An 18,698-nucleotide genomic window follows, 5' to 3' on the forward strand; every position below is an offset into this window, starting at 1 on the left:
CATTCTGCACACACATTTTCCCTGAGGCGACGCTATTCCTCCTGATCTCTCCGGGCTGTGAGGTGTTCAGTGTTTGTGTACTTTAATGTGACACTCGGCTGTCTGAGGCTTTTAAAATATGGCCACTTTCCATCATCTTCACTGTCTCTGATGTTGCGTTCCAAAAGTTTATGTTGCTCTTTGATGCGCTCCTGTTTGCAAAGTGCAGTTTCGAAATTGCGATTAAGTAAGCGCACTATTAAAAGTGTGTGTGTGTGAGAGAGATAGAGAGATTTCTCCCTTCACACACATGGATCCCATCGAGGTCTTCCTTTGTTGTCGTCTGAAGCTGGGATGAGTTAAAAACTTGACACTTCTCTTTTTAGATGAGAAACGTTGATCTATTGGCCCGGCTGCTTTTGATATGTTCAGACACGTAAGCACGCACACGAAGCTCAAAGCACACGAGACTCATCCTTCATGTCATCAGATCTTATTGTTTACTAAGTTAAAAGAAAAATTCAGAATTGTACCAAAAAGAAAATCTGCTATTTGTATACAAGCACATTTGCATCCATGATCCTAATTTACTGTTAGTCTAAATGTATTGAAGAAAGGTCATATTGGAGGATTCAGAAGAATTATTTTCGAGATTTAAAACTGTTTATTTAGTTAGTGTTGCTGTCAGTTTAGCGTTTTGAAGCTAGCAATCCTCTCCCTCCGTTCTACACCTCCACATGAATGCGGAGTAGTAATCACCAGACATACGAGCAGACAGGACCGCCTCTTTCTGGGGATCTCTGTGCTGATTGGATAAAGTGGGCAGGGATACCTGAAAAGTTATTTGCTCTTTTACCCCATGAGCAGGGAGGAGCATGTGACCTATATGGCAACATGTGGTACATTTTGAAAATATGGCAGATACCAAGTAGTACAAAGTCGTCCGTCTTTCTAAAGATTTTTCGTGACTCGGGCATGAAACCGACGATCTGTTTATCTTTACAAAACAAGACTCGATGCAACAATTGCAACATAAAATCAGAAGTCAGAGGCAAATGTGGATCTGGACAAACACCCGTATCAATAACCGATGTAGCAATGTCGATAATGTTTTCTTAAATGGACGAGACAGAGCACAGGACAGTTGCACTCTAAAGATAGACTTGTTAGCGCAGGACACAGACGAGATATGATCTGACAGTTAAATTTGCCTACATAGTTGATGGACCTGTTGATGAGGAACCCAATGATAGATGTGTAGCCAATACACACAAAGCTCTGCCCTGAGGTGTGTGTGTGTGTGTGTTTTATATATATGTGTGTGTTGAAGAGAAAGATGGCTCATAGTAGCTGAATGTGGGAATGTTTTTGTTTGCATATCCAGGCCAGTAAGAAAATAAAGTTAAGCTTCTTGTTTTGTGTGTGTGTGTGTATGAGGAGCAATGAATTTGCATGTACTGCATTATATAGTGCTGCAGAATCAGAGGAATACGCTCGTGTTTGATGCCGTTTACGTGTATTTATATCCACGCATATGAGTCTGCATCCGCACAGTGTCATTATCTGAATCCTCAGCTCCATTACTCCCCTGCTCCCCCTCAGGGTGGACAGTTAAACACACACAACCTCTCCTGATCTCATGATGGAGTTATTCTGTCCCGGTGCTCTATAATTCACCCAGGACGCACAGTTCAGCCGCTCCTCCCACCGGTGTTCCCCTTGTTTTTTTTTCTTCTTCTCTTTCCTTTGAACGACGGGACAAAGAGTTGGCATCGGCACCCTGTAGAAACAATGCTTGACATGTCCCAGCCCTCTGACAGTTCAGGGACCCAGAGGGAGATCATAGTAATCAGCAAATTACTATGACGAACATTCGTGGCTAAAGTAAAGGTGGTGGCTGTAATACTGCACCGAGATCAGCGTGGGTTGACGGTATGAAGCGTGTTTAAATGATGATTTATTAGGCGGACTAATAGCCTACAGAATCAGTTTAGGCCTGCGTCCCACAGGGCGGATGTTGAAAGGAACTACCAGCCAGCTTCTGATCTCATGATTTGGCTGTTTTTTTTTTTTTCTTTCTCACTGCTCTTTAATTCACACAGTCAACAGAGCTCAACCACTCCTCTGTCGTCTCTTTCTCTTTGTCTTTTTTCGGCTCCTGCGCTCTTTACGCCCGAGCATGAAGTGCTTGAATTGTTCACATCTGTCATCGTCTCTACTGTGTTATTAGATTTTGTTCGAGGCTTATCATTTCTGTTCATTTTCAGTGACTAAATAAATAAACACAGGTCATTGAGTTCAAATAGAAATGCAGGTTTTAATACCAAATTGCTTTGTCTTACTGTCCTGAGGTGCTGGGAAAGCTTGAAATGTGCCTTGAAGATGTTTTGAGAAGGGCTTGAATTTGACTGTGCAAAAGGTGTATGAATCCTGGTATTAATGAAAGAAGCTGCCCTGATCACAAACACGAAGCGGCTGAGCCCCGAGGATGCTTCAGCCCGAGTACAGTTCTGCTTTGAACTGCGAGCCTGGTCTTTATTTGGTAGACCACAACTCTGTCTCCTCGTGTTTGCTTTGGCTCATTCCTAACTGGAGTAATCACCGGGTTTGTAGTTCACTGAAAAGGGGGAAAAAAAAAAAAAACAGAGAGCGAATGATGGAGTGATGAGTGGGGGACTAAAGAAAAAGAGAGGAAAAGATAACCATCTGGATCCACTTTGGGGCAATTTCATCCCTCTTGCCCTCCAAACCTGAGACCCCCAATTTCCACGGTGCCTCCTTTGAGGTTACCTTTCCATCAAGCAGGGGAGGAATATTTGCCTACGAGCGAGTGTCATCGTTGAGTTTCAGGAATTGCTTTTTACCTCTCGGTCTAGACATCCCCTCACCACTCAGAACTTATTTAGTGGGGCGACTTCATGCAGAATTCGTGGCCCGGATATCAACTTTACAGGTTTTTTTTTTTTTTAATCACATATGGAAAGACTTGGGCTGAGTCATTCCTGATAGACGGTGGAGTTTAAATGTGTGCAGAGAGAGACAGAAATGATTTCAAGTTGTGGCCTTGCCATTAGTTTTCTAAGAATATCTGAGAGGTTAAAGGTCAGATTGAGTGATTGAAAACCCTGACATCCTCTTTTGAAAGATGGATTGACACCTGAGCACAACAAGATATCAGGTGACCTCTACGAACACAGTAGGATTGAATGGTATATTGAATTTTTAAGGTGTATCAGTGTATTTTCAGACGAGATATAACTATTTTTTTCCGTAAAGCTGTGCAAGTTTGCCCATCTCTCCTCTCCCGTACTGTCCATGCTTGCTCAAAAGATAACCCGTAACACGGAGGAAGACACGACGCTTGACCACGAATACTAAGAATAACTAAGAACTAAGAATTTTGCTATGGCTGAGTTTTTGTATTCAGGCATCCGGTGAGAGGGTGTAGCTGAGGTAAACACACTTAGAAAGGAGTGAGTGACTCACAGCGTGCCGGGCAAACTGACAAGCGGAACATGAAATCGTACCTATTCGACCAGGTCAAAGTATTATCAGAACCTCTCTGTGGTATGTAGTTGCTTCCTAGTCCTGTGCTGTTTATTTTTCCTTCACTTCTGCAGACCCTCTCTGACTCGTCCTATAGTCCTCCGCTGGCGTGCACTTCGGTCTTCAGTGATGAATGGCCTTCTTTGATTTGTGCAGATGTGTCTTTGGCAAAGAAAGGGGTATAATGTGTATAATCAAACTCAGCAGCCACTAGTTGTTATTATTCTTTCTCTCTGTCTGCTTCCCTGTCCGTCTCTCTCCCTCTCTTTCTAAAAGCCCTCCATCTGCTGCTGCAGATGTACTGATTCGTGTCACATCACTGAAGCCCTGCTGGCTGAAATCGCGTCCACATTGCCCGTGCAGGCACCACCCTTCCACGAGACTTAATTTCGTGATGGGCTTGTCGATGTGTTCTCCAAAGTCATTATTCCAGACTAATTAAATCAGATTGATACCAAATCAAATTTTGTCCCCGAGGTACTGAATGTGATGCATGTGAAATCAAATCTCGAGGGGGCCTGTTTCTTCACGTACACATCCGGTGGATTTATACATATCCATCCAACCGTACAATTAGGATGTGAAGCAGGCCTCTGGGAGTCTTTGTGTTGTGTCCTGTGCAACACTATAATGCTTATTGAATCAGTTTATTGATAGATGCAGCCGAGGGGGGAATCTGTTGATCACCGACATCTGCAAGATGAGATAACCGTGAACAGGATATTTATGATCTAGTCTGATGTATAGGTTCTGTAGAGACTTAATGACAAGGAGGGAGGAGGAAGGCTGCTGTTTTGCAGATTTAGTTAGGTGATATTAACAAAATACACAACCCAGCTCTGCCAGATCGGGGGGGGGGGGGATAGCAAGATCCAAAATGGGGAAGAAATTTAGAGTCATTGAGTCCAAGAGAGACCAGATGTCCTAACAGGCCCCTGTAGGTTCCCAGCCAAACACAGTGAAGTGGATGACTACATATTAGAGCAGCGTCACACACGGACAGAGGGATCGGGAACGTTGCCACCGCACGTTATGACCTCGCACACTCACAAACGTCTGAACAGTCGATGTACTTTTTTCTCCTTTCCTTCACAAAAACATGTGCCACCAGCATCTCTAGGTACACATTCATAACCAAACAGGTGTGTGTGCGCACACACAAACCTGCAACACATGCTCGCCAGTTTTATATCCAATGTGATATGCTGGGAGCAGTGATTTTACAAGACGAAACCCTTGAACCATGTCCACTCAGCTTCCTGTTCTGTGGGCGGGAGGGGGGGGACCTACGTTGCACTCCTACCTAGCTGCACCGCGTCATGTTGTAAGACGTACAGCATGGCTGGTGCTTTTCTACTCAGCATCTAGCAGCACATGACACAAGAAATGGTAGAATGGAGCTGACATAAAGGTTAAGAGCCCAATTTAAGCTAGAAATGTTTTATGTAAGAGCCAGGCGGTGTCGGCTTCTGTCAGATGAGCCTCCTCTGGGGCAGCTGTGTGGATGTTCCAACATGTAGGACTGGCCAGCGTTCATATCGCTTTAATTTCTGTAATTGCTTATTAGGCTTTTGCTAATTGGTGATCAGATCATATATTGATGATTGAAGTAGCTAGCCTCAAGCTGATATTAAGGAAATCACAACTAAGATGTTACAAAAATAATCACTAGAGTCTGGAGTCTGCGGCCGCTGTGTATTTAGAGATGTGTCTGTTGTCCATCAGCTTGAGTGATGAGTGAATTTTAAATCCGTAATCACAAACCAGTTTACTGTCTATTTTCCATGGGGCTGAACTCCCATTACCTCCGTTCCCTTGCCCACCAATTTGCTGTGCGCTCCAAAACAGTGGTTAAGATTACGGATATGATTTGGATTGTCGTACTGACGATAAGATAATCATGTCAAACATGGTCTGCATGTCCTCGACTGGCACACATTTTTTACATAGCGCGCAGATCGGCCGTGTAATATCCTTAGTCTCACCTTTGGCATGTGGGTAAAACTCATAATAACCCCAAATACAACATGTTACATTTATCTTGGGCACAAACAAAGACTTGGTTGTCTGTGCTGCTGATGTAACGTCCCCCACTCCTACTCCCGCTGCCCCCCTTGTGATCAGAGTGCTAACTGACATCATTGATTAACTGTGACTGGATTATATGACAATTCATTCGCCCAACCCTTCTTTTTGAAATTAATTTTGCACTTTTTATGAGCTGTATTTAATGTATTTTATCCTTTTATTGCAAATATACAGTCACTTGATACACTAATAGAAGAAATGCGTGCATAATAACTTGATGTTATCCAAACTGTTACCAAGGCCTGTATTCTCTAGTTGTGCCACATTTAACAGTGAAATCATAACTTGATTATCAGGATAAATCATCAGGCAGTTGTGAGCTGTCAGTGTCTTGTCACATTGTTTATCTCACGTCTATTACAACCTTAGAAAAAGAGAAGCGATAGTGACTGCTCAGGGAAAATAGACCACATCCTCATATCTAGACGATGAAAGAGTCTAGAGGTCAGTTGTCAATGTCTCCCAAAAACGAAATGTATGTCCCCATTTCCGACAATGTGACTGTCCCACTGACAAACGACCAGATTTCGTCGTACAGTCCAAGTATGGTGAGGCAAGCTACTGCATAATTTCTGCAACTTCCACTACGAGCGTACCTACATTAACTAGGTAACTCGCACTACGTTACGTACGTAACCTGGCCTCCCAACCATACGGACTTCTTACCTGGTGATTCCACCAGATACGTGTTTGCTGCGTTATGGCTCCAATCCAGTTTTGCTCCGCCATCTGGTAACTCCCACCGGTTGCGTTTTGAGTCCGCCATGGGGCAGGACGGTAGACAGCTGGCGTCGCGAGGCCAAGCAGTTCCCGCGATAATCACTTAATCACTCGCGACCGTAGTTATAGGCATTTGTCATAAAACAACAATAGGAAGTGTTCCCGACCGAAGGATTGGCAGAAGGGCTTGTGTTTGTCTCTTTTTTGAGATTTGTGTGCTGGTGTCAACACGGAGTGTTTTATTTTGAAAAGTAACCGGATGTCATATTGTTGTTTTAGTGCTTGACTTCCTGTCTGCTCGGTGCTAAATTCAGCTGAATTGCTGCGTCGTGCTCCCGCATCCACCAGAAATAGAAGTCCTGTGTATTTGTACCTCTGGCTGCTGGCGTGGTGGAGACGTAACACAGCGGACACGTATCTGATGGAATCTCTGGGTTACTCTTCATACTACTTCTCTGTTCTTCCTTTGCAGCTGTAATAGTTACTACAGCCACTGGAGGTCGCCTTGTAACATCAGACATGGGTCGTAATAAGCTGCTTTCATATTCGACCTACATTTTTTTTTTTTCTGAAGAGGACGGGCTTCAAATGGAGGCTACAAAGTATCTCCTGTTGTCGCGGCATGAATCACTACCAGCTAGCTTCGTTACATCAGCAGCAGCCAGAGACGCAGACAGGAGATCAGGAGGTCGACAGACATCAGCAGCTCTGTTTGTGAAGTCGCCGCATGGATTCTGCGAGTCTGGCTCCTTCACGATTCCATTAAGCCGAATCAGAATGACAGGATTTGTCAGGAACGTTGTAAAACATGCCAAGGTTTCACTTTGGAGGCTTGCTGACCGACAAGGGCAAATAATTCTCCGTTTGTTCTCTAAACCTAGCTCTCGTGTTCCAACATGACCGACTGCAGCAGGCGCAGCGAGCGGGGATTAATTGTAATGATAGCGGTGCAATGTGTTTTCTTCTGCGAGTGTGTGCTTGTGTGCGCGCATTCTCCTCGGAGGCATCTGTTGCAGGTTTCAGGCACATGTTGTGGGATTAAGGAATTAGCTGTAACAAATAACCTCATGCGCGCACACACACACACACACACACACACACACACACACCCTTGCCTGCATGCATTCACCACACAACACCCCTCAATTACAACCCCAGACCACTGTACACATCCACACATGTTCCTCCGGTGAATCTGGTAAGCTTCATCAAAACTCGTCTCGTCTTTCAACTCCGCTCTCTGCTATTGAATCTTGTTGACAGTCGTATTTAAAGGAAACTTATCTTGGTAGCAACGAGAGCTTCCTTATAGTCAGGCTTACATTAGTAAAAAAAGATAAGGTAATGGGTCGGGGGGAAGCCATGTTGTCAGAGACTTTTTTTTTCTCTGAGAAGGAAACACAATAAAGAAGCTTTCCACTGTTGCCACTGGGTTCAGGTTCTAGCTAATCAACGGTGCACACAGCCGTGACTGTTCTGTTCCAGGGGACTGGAGATGGAAGGAGGGGAGTGGAGGGGAGGGGGTGGACAGGATGAGGGTCCTGCTTGAAAATGGGGGCATGAGGGTGGAAGGAGGGAGAAGGGTGCATGTGGTTGCGTGATTGAGGTATGTGTGTGTCTTTTTTTTAAGTTTTTGCCTGTGCAAGTCTCCAGAGGCCCGTGTGTGTGTGTGTGTGTGTGAGAGAGTTAATTCTGCCTGTAGATGAACAAATTATGTCAGTGGTACCAAGTCACTTAATAGTGAGAGTTAAGTGAGTTGTGTTTCTGGGGCTGTTCTATAATCACTATCAGATGTCCGGGTGGAAGAGAGGGACAGAGGGAAAGAGAAAGAGACCTAGTGTGTGTTGGTGTGTGTGTGTGTGTGTGTCGATGTGTGTGTAAATGAGAAGGACGAGAAAGAGAGAGAATGGAAAGAAGACAAGAAAAATGATACGGCTGCTGCGAGCGCATGGCAGAGACGGCTAATATGCTCATGATATATGTGCGTACATTGTGCCAAACAAAATCTATGCAGTCATCCACAACACTTTACATTCACAGGACTTTACACAGAATGTATTTGCGTGAACTTAAAAGCAGATTTTTTTTTTTTTTAGTGCGCCAATTTTTAAGCAACAGTTTTGATTTTTGAGTGCAGTTATCCAATGTTTAGTTTCACAGATATTATCCGCTGCGTTTCCATTGACGTGAGGGACATCTGACAGTAGAAAACTCTTCATGACTCCGCTGCTGATTGGCGTCTCTCCAGCGGGAATCTTGGAACTTGTGGGTGGCATGTTTAGTTTAGCTGCATATAAAGGTGTTTTGCTGCAATTGAGTGTGCAGGCTCGACTTGTATTCGGCGAGGCCGCGTCCTAATCATTGTCAGATGGTGGACAGAGTCCCTGCGTCTGGAGACATTTACGAGGCCTGCGGCCGCCTGGAGGTGGAGGGGCGGCGGGGAGGAGGAGGAAGAGGAGGGGCGGGTTTGGAAATCCACCCAAGGAGGCTGTCCTTTGTTGTCTGAGAACGTGTGAGATGGAAAATAGAGAGCGAATGATGGAGAATTAGCGGTCAGCCAGCAGATTTTATATGACTGTTTTGTTGAGGCTACAGCAATGTTAAATGTTTGTGTTGGGTTATTATTTCAGTTTGGAATAACCCATATTGTCATTGTTGACGGGGGAGGGAACAGTTGTTACTGCACAGATGCCCCAGACATTGTTTTTTCACAGTTTGCACCGACTCTATAGACGCATCAGATGGAGGGTTTGTTTGGTGTGAGAGGTGCAGGAGCTGTTGAAGAGGATCTGCGAAATATAGATATGTGTTTGTGTTTGGTAGCAACTTGTTTACTTGTGCAGAAAATGAAAAAGATAACGTTATTATTGAGAATTTAAGCCGTAAATTCAAAGTATTTTTTTAAAAAGACGGTACGTACAGCATAGGTATAATAAATTAAACGTATACTTGGTGTAAATGAGTCACGCTCAAAGACAAGAGTCAAGTTAGAGTTGACGTAAAACACAGTTTGAACAACTGCCTTTGGTTTAAAAGAAGAAGTAGTGCACTGTTGGACTCGTTGATCACTAACTCATGTAGTGGGAATATTTTCCCTCCTCTGTGATGTTATTGCTCCAACACTGTACATGTTCTGGTGCCAGGCACTTGACTCAGCTACATATGTTGTTTGACATCTTGTCAGTCAACAAACCGGCAAAAAAAAAAAAAAAAAAAAAAAGATGGCTTAGAAAATGAGGCACACACTCGTAAAATACCCAAAACAATCCATTTTAGCAAAGTTTATATTCTGGTTAAGGATTTAATAAGCTCAGACTGGCAGAGACAAATATGAGGCGCTCTGCTGGGTGGACTTCAACTCAACAGAGGTCAGTGAATGATGTCAAATATAATATAAATGGAACACGACACGCAGCTGGTAAAACAAAGAATGCTTTTAAAAGATTGACTTAAATAGCCCGTGATTAAACACCCTCGCTGTGGAGACATTTGGAGACATTTCCGTGCTCTTTATTGCAACTCAAACAAGTGTGAAGCATTACACGCCGTATGTTTGGGAAGGTTTCTGTGTTTTACTGCGGTGCTAAGCTCTTCTGCCACTTTTATTTCTAGGAAATTTGCAGCAATCTACAGTAATCCAATTACAGCGACAAACTGTACGCGATTCATTTGGAACTTCATAAATCTCAGACAAGATACTTCTGAAACAGACTTTTATTAAGATCCGTTGGTCTTCTTCAAATCTCTGTTGGCACGGATGCTGCTGCTGTGCCACGCAGATCTCAATAGCAGATTCCAAACCTCTTCCTGACCCTTTGCAAATATATGTAATTAAGCAATGAAAACTTGTTTGAGCTGTGCCAAGGCCAAGGCCGTTTACTGCAGGAAATTAAGGATAATCTGGAGGCTGTGGGCGCTCTTTGTTGCCACAAGGCGTTCTCAAGGTGAAGTGGCTCTCCTTCAAGATTGGTTTTCATCCCGTATGAATTAGTTTTGCGTGTTTCTCTCCCTACTGTGCCCTTCTCATTAACTCTCTATGTTGTTTTCAGTCTGACTTGTGCGTCTGCCGTCTGCTTGTGATTCATCCATCTGACCATAACTGTGACAGACGGAAACATCCGTCCGTCCAAAGAGAAAAAACTACCGAGCTAGTCTGTAACCTCTAATCCTGTACCGTCACGTATGTAGGAGCAGTATATACTGTATAGTCTAGTAATTTGAAGTAGCTCCCAAAAAAAACCATACAGATCAATCATAAAACAACAAGTAATGAAAACGTCAGGCAGTAACCTCGACTGAATGCCAGAAAATGCAATTAGTGTCTTGTTGGCGTATGTCTGATTAGTGTAAACCCACCGTGATGTCATTAATTGGTTTGTGGACAACTGATTGGGAGCCGCGATACGCACTGCTGCCCTGATGTCCTGATTTTATCTGACTGAGGACCTGAGGACACGATGTGGTAGCTAAAAAGCACACCCTGCTTTATCACCCATTTTACTCTAGATGAGACTTTAATTTTAATCAAGACCTGAAACTAGAAACTGCGACCGTTAACTCATTAGAAAACTGTTTACAGAGGTAATAAATCCAGTGAGAAGTCGGTTAATTCTCTCATAAGCTTACATGTAATCAGACTTCTTTTTGAAACCAGTGGAGTCACCTTCTGTTGGACATTAGAAAGATGCAGTCAGTGATATCATTTAGGTCAAACCAAAATATATATGTATGGGGAGACAAAAACATCTTAACCTATAAATACTGCTGCGTAGACGTCATTATTTGAAGTCCATCTAATAATACATGTTATCTTATTTAAACGCTGTATTTCATTAACTTTTAATGTATCTAATTACACCAGACGAAACATCATGACCTTTAAAGGCTCTCTGCTGATGTGGAATACTGGCATTTGATTCTAATCGCGCTGAAAGGAGCCGTGTTAAACTTCCACAAAACCGTTCAAAGAAATTAATTGGAATATTGCCTTGATCTGATTATTGGTCATAATCACGTTATTATGCACTTGTTGTTCAGCTGCGCAGTGATCTCTACAATGTGCAACAGCAGTGATCTACAGCCAGAACAGAGCTGTCCTCAGTTTTGTTGTTGTTGTTTTCACGGTCTGATATTTAGACTTCCTCGTCTCTCTCTCTCTTTCTCTCTCTGCTCTTCTTCTGCGCATTCTTTGGGATTTAGGGTGGACTGGGCTGCAGTTAGGTGGGCGGGCGGGCGGGCGGGGGGCCCACATATTGGATGGTGGAGTGAAGGAGCAGTGATTGGGTCTACTGTGCGAGAGTAAGCTTGGCGCTGTGTGTGTGTTTTGAAACCGAAGAAGCAGAGTACTTGCAATATGTAAAGTTGTCAGTTGAGTTCTAAAAACACCCTCGCACCCTGAAGGTTAAGATTTTTTTCACATGCCGTCTTCGAGGTCCAACTTGTGACGTAATGTCTGCTGTTAAATGTGCCTAACCCTCCCAAGAAGAGGACACCTTGAACTTCCTCAACTCTGAATGAAATTTCCCAGTTGGAGCACATTTCACTTTGTTGCTGGTTTGAGACACGAGAGTGTAATTACCCCAATTTTTTTTGGGAGCATGTGATATCACGGCGCGTCCGCTCGGCTGCGGCGTCGAGCCCTTGAGTGTGTTTTGTTGTTTTTGTGTAATAAAAGATGAAAGGAGATGACAAAGAAAGCGGAGAGACGAGAGGAGGATTGTTGTCGCTGTGGTTCAGGTTTCGACTGTTCTGATCTTCCAAACGTGTGAGTCCATCCATCAGCCTGTTGCTTTGTAAGCAGAGGGTCTAAGTCACAGTTGATTTGACATAAAAGGCCACCCAGTATAAAGATATATTGCTTTGTGTCAGTGTTCTTATAATTGTATCTAAAAGCAACAACATCTGCAAGACAACTCCCTTCCAGAAAGCGTCTAATTTTCCGTGCTGCGTCACATTTTAACCGGTGAAACTACGCAGGTTGATTTAGCACACGACACATTTCAGCCTCGCCGTGTCGAGGTGAAAAAAAGGTTCCAGAGCGAACAGGCGGAAAGGATTCGGCAAACCTGGCAGGTAAATAGATCTGCTCCTTGTTTATAAGGTCTCCAGGTAGAGAAGGGTGCACACTGAGGGGTCTATACAGCCAGTAATGAGTCATATCCTTCAAAACTGCTGTTCTCCTTCTCAGACACCTCCTAAAGTTTACACACTGCAGTGACCATCACACACTCACACACACATACACACACAGGTACAACTCTAACCTGTTCATGACTCCATACTGTACTTCACACTCTTCTGGGGGTGTTTTCTGGGGGGGAAAACACATCACGCCAGTCACCAACGTCAGCGTGTCAATCAAACTTCTGCAAACACAGTCTGGCAGATTTTCTGGCAGGTGCAGCCTGCAGGGGTGGTCCGCAGACGCACCGGCCTCTGACTGACGGGATGTACTTTGGCGAGTCCTTCTGCGGACTGTCATCAGGTAGCAGAATCAACACAGATCTTTTCAGTGACAACTTACAGAGAACTTAGATCAACACAGAGAGAGAATATACGGCAACTGAAGGGATTGGACCTTTGACCGAATGTAAATAAGGACGATAATTGATGAAGACATGTTTCATTCAAGAAAAATAACTTTGCAGACAAAACATCTGCGGCTGAAAGACGGTATCTACGTGACATCTCAGAGGTTTGAGCAAAAGGTGAATTTCTCTGCTGAGGTCAGGCTACATGCATAATAGCTGCCTTGATTTTATTGGAGTTGGCAGGAGTTTGCCTAAGAGAATTAAAGCTCCCTGTTTTTGTGCTGCTGGCGTCGATATTGCCTCATAAATGAATCCTGTGAATGTTTTTCATTAAAAATGTAAAACAAAACAAAACACTGGATGAGAATCCTTGACACTGTGTTCCACTTTACATGACTCTTTGAATTTTAAAATGAAACCGTGAGCATGTGCGCGTGCTCACCTACGCAGTGCACATTTTTAATTTGACATGCAAGTTAGATAAAGCCCATCTGTGAGAGCTGTGTGAGCTTCCTAGCTGGATAAAACTGCTTGTTACGACTGATTAAAGTCGGGTTCTCTGCCTCGCTGCGCTCCGTCTCTCTCCGGGTCTTCTTCAACACATCCTGCTTTTTATAAGAATCAAAGATGTCATGATGTTGTTGTCATATCTGCGTTGTACACGGAGAACACGGCAGTGATCGATGAATCTTAATTCCAAACGTAATCATATTTTTTGATTTAATTAAATTGTGCATATACTGGGATAATACAGCACCTCCTCTTCTTTTGAGGGGTGCTGATATTTATTTCCATCTGATTTTTTCTCTTTCTATTAACTGACTGATTGTTGCACTGATTTTAACCTACCTTTTTTGGGCCACTGGGGGGCAGCGGAAACAAGTTGTGAACATGACATTGACATAAAATCACCTTTAAGTTGATGTGGTGGACTTTTTTAGTTGCTGTTTCGCACATCCAGCAACGTTGTTTTTAATTTGGAGGCATGTATTTTTCCATAAATGGCTCTTTAGCTGATTAGCTCTCATATCAGGTTGTGTGTGTGTGTGTGTGTGTGTGTGTGTGTGTGTGTGTGTGTGTGTGTGTGTGTGTGTATAGAGGTGGGAGTGAAGTCATTAGCTCAACAGCTAACATTAAGCTGAAAATCGCTATATAGCTGCAGATTCAGGTAATATTTATCTCTGGGTTCAGGACTATGAGTGTTATTATATAAATATCTCAGCTGCTTTAAAGATGCAGCATGTAAAAAAAAGAAATCATACTCCAAACAGACAGGGGGCAGCACATCACCAGAGTGACTGTGGCTGCCATTAGCTAGTTAGCTGAGTTAGCTGTTGAAGCTAGCATTCCTTCACTGACCCGACTCGGACTGGGAGCTTTGTGCACCACTGTTGGTGTTTACACTTCTAGAACAGGAGCTTTGCACCGCTGGGAGAAGGAGGTTTTCAGGCAGAAGGCAATGGAGGGCGAGAAGGTAATGCTAATGTCAGAAATCAAATTAAACTAAACTTCTTACACATTGCACCTTTTAATGTTTGAAAACAATGTAAATATCTGTCACAACATAAACATCTTTAGAGAAAATTACATTTCAGTAGATGAAACCAGAAAATATATTGATGACTCGAACAGTTTGTCTGTCATGTAATGGTTTCAGTAAGTCGGCATAACGGACCTTTTACCTTTTCCAGCTGTTACCTTTTAGATTAATGTCCAACTCTGAAATTGCGTTTTAATGTAGCAGCCACAGTTTGTGATGCCTTTCTGTAGGAGGGAATGGTTTTTAAATGAGTCGGATGGTTTTTCAGTTATTATTAAATCCAGCCAGGTCACTTTAAATCCAATCAGAGAGCTGCTGCTGAAAGAGTAACAAACAAAAGATGAAGTAAAAGAGAGGAACGGATGTTGTTCAGAGTTGTCAATTCTTCAACTGCAGTCTCTCCTTGAATCTGGTGTTATGTGTGTTTGGATCATTGTTGGGTTGGACTTCAGTGTGTGTGTGTGTGTGTGTGTGAGTGTGAGTTTCACAGTAGAAGGCCTGGACACTGGACATCAGGCACACAGCCAGGTAGACACACTCATTTTAATATGATTGCTGCTGAGCATTTTTTTTTTACAATGTGGGTGGGGTACATGTGTGTGTTCGTGTGTTCCTGCGTGTGTGTGAGTGTGTGCGTGTGTGTGTGAGAGAGAGAGCGACCAGTTAACAGAAGTGCCTCAGAGCAGTGGTGTGTGTGTGTGAGTGTGCAGGGTAAAAGGCCAGGCGAGCTGAGTGATTGCCACATTACCCCGTAAGTATGAATCAATCTTCTGTTAAGACATTTGGCTATTTACGGACTCACATGAATTTGATCATGTGTTTTCTTTTTAATGGTTTTCTAGGATTTGCTTAAATCTCTGAGGCGGCACTGTTTTTACTGAATAGCGCTGCAGACGGCGGAGGGTGGGTGGCATGTCAGCTTTCAGAAATCAGAGTTCATGACAAGTTTAATATCGGACAGATATTGAGTGAGATATAACAACTGCAGTGACTCAGAATGAGTTTGTGTACAGTCTTGATTAATAACATTGACAATGAGACGTTGATGTGAAGGTATTATTAAGTGAAAAAAACAATATTGAGATTGATGTTATGTTTAATCCTTGACTTCAGACTAAGTTCAGTTTTATAGCGCAAACTTATTCTGCACATAAAGTGCACCTATGAGTGCATATTAAGTTTGTCAGTAGTGTCGATTTGAAAGTGTTAAAGGTGCCGAAACTATTTTAAATAAAAAAATATGATTTGCTGCATTTGAAACGGCAGCCTTCCGATTAGTAGTCCCGAGCTACAGCAATTATTTTTAATTGTAAAATAATATCCCGCCACCACTACATATCTTTGTCACAAGGGTTTGATGGCATCATTTAATGGATCACTGCAGAAAATGTGTGTACGGGTCGATATATATCGGTATCTGCATCGGCCCCGAAATCAAGTATCAGTCTGGTTCTTTATCTGAACAAATTGTTTATTTTATACCAGTACTGTATCGAGGTTTAAAATTCTGGTACTGTGACAACCTTGGCGCTCTTGCTTGTGTGTGTGTGTGTGTGTGTGCGTGTGTGTGTGTGTGGGCTTATGTATCTGTGTGCCTATCATTGTTCGTCTGTGCCTTTGTGCGAATGCCAAAGCCAATTAGCTGACGCTCAGCAGAACACATTACCTTCACCTCTCTGTTCTCCAAACGGCAACGTCCTCTTATCTCTTCAAGGTTTCATGCAGATAACAATAAGTGTCTTACAGCAAAGCACACGGAGAGCAAATTCAGAAAAACAATGTGAAGCACACAAGGAACTGTTTCTGTGTGTCCACTGTAGGCTGCCTCCTCTCTGCAGTCACCCTACCTGTCGGTGTTTTCACTAGCTATTGTGAAGCTGAGAGCGAAATGACAGTTCGTAGGAACTCAGTGAAAGGAGGGATTTAGGCAGTAATCCGCCGCTCTGATCCTTTTTAGAAACAACCAGCTGTCTGGCACGCCGCCTGGCTCTCGCCACGACACGCCTGCTTCTGATACCTGAAGGTTGGACTGTAAAATGACACCCACTGTGGCATTTTCTGCCGCCCACATACCTCAGATCAGACAGGGAGTGAACTGAAGCAATTTCTTTCAGCTGGTGAAACGGCTGGTTGTTGGCTTGCAGGTGAGATCAGACGTGCGTGTACCCCAGAGTTACTGCACACTGTCACCATCAGGTTTATGATACTAATGTTTAAATTTGGGTTTTTTTTCCTCTCTAATGTATTAGGATTGCTATTTGCAAGAAGGCTCACACTGTGTGTGTCACATGGGGTGTTTTGCCGCTTCACTGCTCGGGTCGGGTCGAAACAGAAGCAGATTATTTTGTTTGAGAACATATGACACAAACAAAGACTGACTTATAAACTCCTCCATCGGACCGGAGCGTAGAGGGCGCCCTGTGTCTGGCTTATCCAAACACTATCTACATTTTAAATGTTTTCACGCTAATATTATTGCTGATAATCAGTGTTTGTTCAGCCTGCTTGAAACAAACATCATTTGTCTTTAGCAGAGCAGTTGCCAAAAAGACAAATTTGATAACTACAATCTATAAATCTTCTTAAAGTCGTGACTGGGCCGGAGTTAGATGTCATGATGATCCTGAGTCAATATCTCTCATCTGTCAGCAATGCAAACAAACTCAGGGTGATATTTTTAAAGGTATATCTACTTCTCATTCTAGTCTGGATACGCCTCGCTTCATGGCCAATATATCATGTGGAGTTTTGCTCCTCTGAGCTGTTTTTTTACTGGAGCTAGAATAACTTTTATTTTGGATTTTCTTTATTTTTAAGGGGGGCCCACAGCCATTGCCAAAAATGCCATGTAATTTTCTTTGTCAGTAACTGAATGGCACCTTTATTGAGTAGAATTAGTCATTTTAATTTTATTTTTCCACCAGTTGTGGTTTGAGAGATGTGTTAAAGCTCGTACAGCTTTGATTTATGCTCAATCTGGCCTTTTTAACACCCGATATGAATCGACCTCTTTGTCTAATGGCGTTTTTTTTTTTTACTATGGGGGATAACGCATGCAGAAAAAAAGGCAGCAGACGGACTCACAAATCAGAGACTCACACACACACACTCACACATGTGTACGGCTGGAGTGGTTTATTGGGTGGCAATAAAACGAAACGCCGTGTGAAATGAATCCAGTGTGACTTACAGTGTTGTGGAGGCTGTGTTTTCTTTAGAGATGAAGAAGTGGACCCGCCCAGAGTGTCATGTTTATATAAAGAATTTTTATTTGAGTTGAATTTTCCAACTCTACAGGTGGGTATCTGAATGACCTGACCCTCCAAATCTCAAGATCTCATAAAAATGTACAGTTGTTGGCGTCCAACCTGTCGGAATAACAGAAAATCCAGCGTATAAAAAGTTGGTGCCTCTTTTTGTATGATGTAATTTATGTTTCATTTTACTTGATGCTTCAAATAAAAGAAAGAAACATGTTATAGGGTCCAAGTAAGCTGCTTGGCATAAAACAAACACGATGCTGTAGGATTCAACAAAAGACGTCCTGATCGTAGGTTAAAAATGAAACAGGTGTGCTCAAGGTGGAGCCTCCCCTCAGGGAAACACCTCCCTGTTTATTAAAATAAGCTCTTTATTTAAAGGTGCTACATAAAACACTCAGAAACATCTAGCCATGTCAACCTTTACAAAACAAATTCAAAATATCTTAACAGCTAATTAGCTATGGTGCCAAGGCTAGCCTGGAAACTTACTTGTGTGTCAAGAAGAGGAAAAACCAGCTCGTAGTGCGAGTCCGAGCCCTCTGGCTGCTTGAAGCAGGTAACTTGTGCGCTGACATGCGCCTGGCAATCAAAACAAAGAACTGTGAATACATATAGGACGTTTGACTTTAGTCTCTGGTCAGGATGCCATTACTCTACATCTTAACACAGCAAATAGTTGTGACAATATCAGTTGTCTAAACTGTTAAAGATCTCCTATATAGAACCTTTAACTATTATGATTGCATGTCACAGTCTTTTGCATGAACCATCCTCTGATTATCTCAGTGTTTGTACAGCGTCCTCTGCATCTTCTCACTGTGTTTTCTTGTGTTTGTGTGTGTGTGCAGAGCTGTGTGGCCAGCCTCATCTGTGAAAGTGAAACTCAACTTCGACATCAGCCTTCACTGACAGGTAAGAGCAGAGTGAATCATTCAGTCGATCAGTCCAGAAGGTCACATGCTGTCTTTCCTTGTGTTATCTCTATGAGTGACAGGGTTGTGATACAAATCCTTTTTTTTTTTTTTTTTTTTT

The 18,698-nt window shown here is 43.0% G+C and overlaps 1 protein-coding gene across 4 annotated transcripts in view; it reads left to right on the plus strand.

Annotated features, from left to right (window-relative positions):
* The window catches only part of bmpr1ba (bone morphogenetic protein receptor, type IBa), a 75,129-nt gene that overhangs the window by 4,935 nt on the left and 51,496 nt on the right, over positions 1–18,698 (plus strand). For all 4 annotated transcript variants that reach the window (XM_030416080.1, XM_030416083.1, XM_030416082.1 and 1 more), the window contains exon 2: positions 18,515–18,578. The gene's annotated coding sequence lies outside the window, so the exon portion shown is untranslated. The remainder of the gene's footprint in view (positions 1–18,514; positions 18,579–18,698) is intronic.

The sequence above is a fragment of the Sparus aurata genome, chromosome 5, assembly GCF_900880675.1.
Source record: "Sparus aurata chromosome 5, fSpaAur1.1, whole genome shotgun sequence".
Taxonomy (NCBI): Eukaryota; Metazoa; Chordata; class Actinopteri; order Spariformes; family Sparidae; genus Sparus; species Sparus aurata.